The following is a 6,000-nucleotide window of genomic DNA, read 5'->3' as shown; positions in this document are numbered from 1 at the left end:
TGGCTCAAGCATGCAGAGTCTAAGGCTATCCTTCTTTCAATAAGCATTTAGTGATTGTCAATAAACTATGTGATAGACTCTGTGTTAGATGTCAAGGATATGAAGAAAAATCAAGCAAAGATCATCACCAAGGATGACATAATCTATTGGGGGAGACAGATGAATAAACTCTGTTCCACCATGTTATAGGTGTAATCACCCAGGGTGCTTTAAAAGCATAGATGAAATGGCCCTGGACTATGTGAGACAATCTCAGAGGAGATTTTACAGAAATGGTGACACCTGAGCCAAATCATTGTAACTGACTGGGTGTCCCATAGATGGAAGAGGAAAGCAACAGCACACTCAGAGCACGGAGGCCTGAGACACCCTGTTGTGTCGGTAAACCACAAGTACTATCTAAAACCCATGCTCTTACTATGACAAGAGGTGAAGATAATCGTTTTAAATGCCATGCAGAGAAGTTTGGTCTTCATCATATAAGTTCTGAAGGATAAAGACAGGAGTGATGGAATCAGGCATGCATTTTTGAAAGATCACCCTAATAACATAAAGGGTAGGTTGATGGTGGGCAATACTAGAAACAGAAGTACTGGTTAACATACTGCTACAGTGTTCCAGGCAAGAAAAACTCCATTCAGGAACTAAAATAGTGGCAGTGGAAATAAAGAGGGAGATATGAGTGCAAAGTGATTTCAAAGGCAAAATGAAAATGATTCAGGAACTGGTTAGCTATGGGAGTGAAGAGATAGTCTAGGAAGCCTAGTAGGATTCTGACTGGGTGGTGGTCATTTTAACCGAAGGAGAGAATCCAAGAGGAACAGCTGGCTTTGGAGAAAGATATGCTGAGTGTGAGGCTGCTGTGAAATACTGAGATTTTTAGTAAGTAGTTAAATATATGTTGAGAAGGATCCAGTGGTCCAGGAAGGGACTAAAGATAAAGAACAAAGTAGGTGTAACTGGTGAGTCAAGGTCTCAGAGGGAAAAAGAGGAACTAGGTTCCACAGCACAGCATAGGAACAGGGACACCTCTTCTTTTGAGACTGAAGAAAGGAAATCAGGACAGGCCTGTTCAACAACTATGAGCTGTAATGTAGTAAGTTGAGGGACCTCATATGAGGCTGAAAGTTTCACTGTTTTCTGGCAGTAGGAGGCTGGAGGGGAGAGGCGAAGGTGTGAAATAGCCACAGCTTCTGCCTCCACAGCGCACAGCTCTGGTTCTCAACACAGGATATTACAAGGAGTTACAATTTTCTCTCTGCCTCAATTTCTGTATTTTTCACTTTTTTTCTCCTTCCCTCCCCCCTTGTTTCCTTGATTCTGACCCATTGCATCTTCTGGAGTACTTGTTGCATGAAGGATTTTTACTTTCTTCCACCTTTAGTTTATAACTCTTTATTGAATTCTTAACCTAGCCTAAAAAACAAATATATCCTGAACCCTCTTCCCCCCTTAAACTGTCGCAGTCCCTCTTTTTTCACTTCCTATTGTACCTTCTGAAAGCTATTTTTTAGAGTTTACAAAGCATATATTATCTTAATCAAGTGACTATCTCAACTGACAGTGTTTCTGTTAAACGTTTTTTTCACAGTGGCAGTTTTAATAGGCCACTCTCATGTTTAAAGGCTATATAATATTCCACAGAATGAATATATATGCATTATATATATAAATTATATATAATATATATAATCTATTTATGATATAATTTATTTAATTATGTTTTACGGACAGGGCTTCAAGTTCTTCCTTCACAGTCCTGCCTTCCATGCCCGGCCCAGGCTGCTTGTGTGACTTGGCCCACAGCGTTTCCTTGTGGGAGAATGCCATCCCTGTCCTAACTACACTACACTTCCTCCTTTTGCCAGCTCCACTATGCAGTTCCTCACATTTAAAATATTGGTATCCTTCAAGGCCTAATTTAAATGTCACCTTCATCCTTGTGGTAAAGTAATACTGACCTCCTCCATCTTATCTATGTTCTAAATTGTAGCACTTGGGAGATAGTATATACAGCAAATAGCACTCAACATAGCATCAGGAGATTGAAGTTCAGACCCCACTCCTTCATACTAGTTGTTATAAGAAACTGAGTTCATAGTCACACTATTTTAAGAGCAATTATAGGCCCGTGTTACTATTGATGTAAAAATGTAAATACTTTGTATATTATGTTTCTCTTTAATAGATTATAACATTTACCTATAAAATATAACTCAATATGAATCAGTGACATATATATTTCAAATCTAGTAGATCTGAAAAATACAAGGACTGTGGGAGTTAGTATGGATTCATGATTGTACCTCATTCAGGGGTAAATTGTGAAACTGGATGATCTTCCTGTATTTAGTAAGGCCAAGCTTGCCTGAAGAACCATTAGCATTTTTTAAAAATTTCTTTTTAGTATGACATGGTGAAAATACAGCTGGAGATACTTATAGGAAATGAGGCCAAGGTCAAAGGTGTTACAGAAACAGAATTTTCAAGATTTCACAGCACAACTACTCCACTGATGCAATCCTGCATTTCCATTTGGATGAGAAAATACAAACGACCCTGACCAAAGGCTTTGGTACTGGAAAAATGGCGTTGAGGAAAAACTCAGTTCTTTCCCTTCTGTGTTTCTCTTTCACTCTCAGTCTACTACCACTTTCACAACACTTCTGACCCCACATTTGTGGTGTGTTTTCCTCCACCAAGCAATTCTCTGCAACATCAGCCGACTGTCCTATAATTGAACTGAATTCTAATAGTACGTACCCAGAGGCAGCATCCGATCAAGGCCTCAGTCCCACAAGACTGCCCTCACCCCACTTCAAATGCCAATCCTAAGTCTAGGTTGTCACCTGTACTTCTGACCAGCTATAAATCAGAGGTTCCTAGTTACCCCTTCCCTGGGTTCGATTAATTTGCTAGAGTGGCTCACAGAACACAGGGAAACTCTTATGTTTACCAGTTTAGTAAAGAAAACAGAGGAACAACCAAATCAAGAGACACACAGGTTAGGTCTAGGAGCTTCTGTGGGGTTGGGGTACGTCACCCTCCCAGTACTTGAATGTGTTCACCAACCTGGAAGCTCTTTGAATCCCATACCTGTGAGATTTTATGCAGGCATGTCACGGAGGCATGACTGATTATTAACTCCATTTCCATTTCCTCTTCTCTTCCTGGAGAATGGAGTGTGGGACTGAAAATTCCAAGCTTCTAATCATGGTTTGGACTTTCTGGTGAGCAGCCCCATTCAAAAGTCCACCCAGGGTCACCGTATTAAAACAAAACATGCTCCTAGTGCTCTTATCACCTAAGAATTTGTAAGGTTTTCAGCAGTTCTGTGCCAGGAACTGGAGCACAGACCAAAATATATATTTTCTATTATAGGTATTTCTATTACAAATAGGTATAAAGACTACAGTACACAAACACCTGAGGAATTATTATGATTAAGATCCTTTTATGCATTTGTCCCTTTATTACAAATAATATTTGTAATTTGAGGGATAATTTACATACCACAAAATTCACCTACTGTAAGTGTACAAGGTAATGATTTGTGGTAAAATTTTAGTCATACAATAATCACCACATCTAATTCTAGACTATTTCCATCCCTTCCACCCAAAAAATTTCCTCTGACCTGTTTGCAGTCCATCATTGCTTCCACCCCCAATTTCTCTAGGATTCTGGTCAGTCTTGTTCCAGGGAACATGCAGGAGAAAGGTTACTGGACAAACTGTGATCAACTGCTGTGTTAGAGCATGAGATGTTGAGGCAACCACTTGGTGAAGTTTTAGTATTTTCTTGTCCTCTGTCATGATCCATCTCGTTTTTTTTTGTAGAGGCCAGCTGGCAAGTTAAATTGGAGTTTAATAGACACCAATGCCCCTCTGAGAATGACACACATCCTACCATTGCCCTGGGGGGTGGTTGTGTTTTTAATTTACTATTCTGTCTGGGGAGGGGGTGGTAGTGGCAGTTTCAGAAACTTCCACTAGGCTTTCATACCCTTAATACTCTTAATAGCTCTTACTGGGAAACAGTATGAGGGTTCTTTCAAACACCATTCCATCTGTACTTTCGGGAACCAGATATGGACAGGTCTGATAACCTCAGGGACCCAATGTTAGCTTGACCTGGCTCCCACATAATTCTACTTAAAAAAGGGTCAAGTTGGTATTTTCGGGTCCTGGATATAATGTCAGTTCAGACCTTGTATTCAATAAGCCTATAAAAGTCTGGGTGTTCCCCTTCCTCGATGCATAATTAGTGTGAGTAAATGTCCATCGGTTCCTTTGAGGACGGATGGGGTGTTCGCTATTGAATGTCAATTGTGGTGCTGTTTCAGGGCTTCTAATCACAGGAAGCTGGCTTCTCTGCAGTTAGTTACTGGGTTCTGGGACCGGGAACTGGCTCAGGCCATGCTGAAAAAAAGAGCATGATTTTTTATTGGGGTGACTGTCCTCAGCCTACTGATCTTTCTTGATTTATTTAATTATATAAATTAAGCAATACATTGGATGCTCATCTATCTCATTAACCAGTGCCATGGCTCTCTACAGGTTGCTCCTCCTGTTCATCCCTATTACCTCTCCCCCAGTTTGACTTTGCAGCTAATGGTGATAATTGTGCCCACCTTGTTTCTGTTGGTTAAATAGTGCCGTTGGCCATCTGTCATCCCCAATGCTATCAGCCCCTTTCCATACACAGTATCTCTTATCCTCAGCCCTGGTCAATGGAGAACAGCTGACCACTGGTCTTAGCGAGCCTGGATTCCCTTTCACCCATGTATTCCTTATTGCTTGGGTAACAGAGTGACCTCCACAGCTTCTCACAGAACACGCACTGGTGAATTTCCAGCCTTAATATTATATCCATTCCAACAGGCCACATTGAGGGGCCAGGCAGAGACAAGGAGTGGGTGAGGGAGGGGGAAGGAAACTAGGAAATCATGGTTGTTATTGAGCCTAGATAAGTGTTAAAAGAGGGGTTGGGGGCGCTTAGGTGATGACTTTTGGATTTAGCAAAATGAAGATGTTGTAGAGCAGAGGTGCAAATAAAAGCCCAACTGGAAGACAGATAAGAAAATTAAAAGGTGAGTTAGTGAAGTTTTACTGTGTCAGAGAGCCCAGAAATGAGGCCATTGCTGAAAGGGAACAGAGGCCACAGGAGAATTTTGCTTTTTAAGATGTGCAATATTATAGTTTATTCGTATATTGATAGGTGCAGTGAATTGGAGAAAGAAATTTATTAGGAGGTAGAGAAAAGAGGACTACTTTCAGAATCACATGTCTTGAGCAGGAAATGGGATCTAAACCACAAATGATAAATGGTTTTTGATAGGTCTATAAATTTTTTTATTGTGACAGCAAGGAGGGCAGACCACGAGTGTACAGGTGGTGGTAAGCAGTGGGGTTTGTGGTGAGTAATCATGTGCTTGTGACTTTTTCCTCTTCTTTTCAATGAAAAATGAGATGGGAGAGCTGGTGGGGAGTTCTGTGAATGATGAAGAAAGAGGGCCAGATGGGAATAGTGCTTTGGGAGGGTGGGAAAGAAGGCAGGCCCTCCTTCTTGGTGAAGAGTTGGGTTGGTGAACCAGGACTCCTTTGAAAGCCTTCCTTATTTTTTGCTTATTTTCCCATCATGCCCCCTTTTCATAAGGATCACAAAAAATTTTTTTCTGTCACATGTATGGTATGCAAAACCTAGTGGGCTTTTTTTTAGCTTTTGCTTTGTGAAAGAACACTTAAGTCTTTGCTTTCATATAATAAACATAACTTTTTTTTACTTGATACTTTTTCATTTCTTATCAGGTCTACAATTGAAATTAGGTTGCAAATATGAGAAGGAAAAATGTCACATTACAACAAATTCAATAAATATTTTCTGAGTTACCACTGGGTGTCAGTCACTATTCTATAACATCGATTCAAAGACCCAAAGATTTCTGGCCTTGCCCTGGCCAGATGGCCTAGTTGGTTGGAGTTTCATCCTGTACACCAA

The sequence above is a fragment of the Artibeus jamaicensis genome, unplaced genomic scaffold (assembly GCF_021234435.1).
Source record: "Artibeus jamaicensis isolate MK-2021 breed Jamaican fruit bat unplaced genomic scaffold, CSHL_Jam_final contig_335, whole genome shotgun sequence".
Taxonomy (NCBI): domain Eukaryota; kingdom Metazoa; phylum Chordata; class Mammalia; order Chiroptera; family Phyllostomidae; genus Artibeus; species Artibeus jamaicensis.
The sequence above is the reverse complement of the archived record's forward strand: the minus strand, read 5'-3'. Positions refer to the sequence as shown.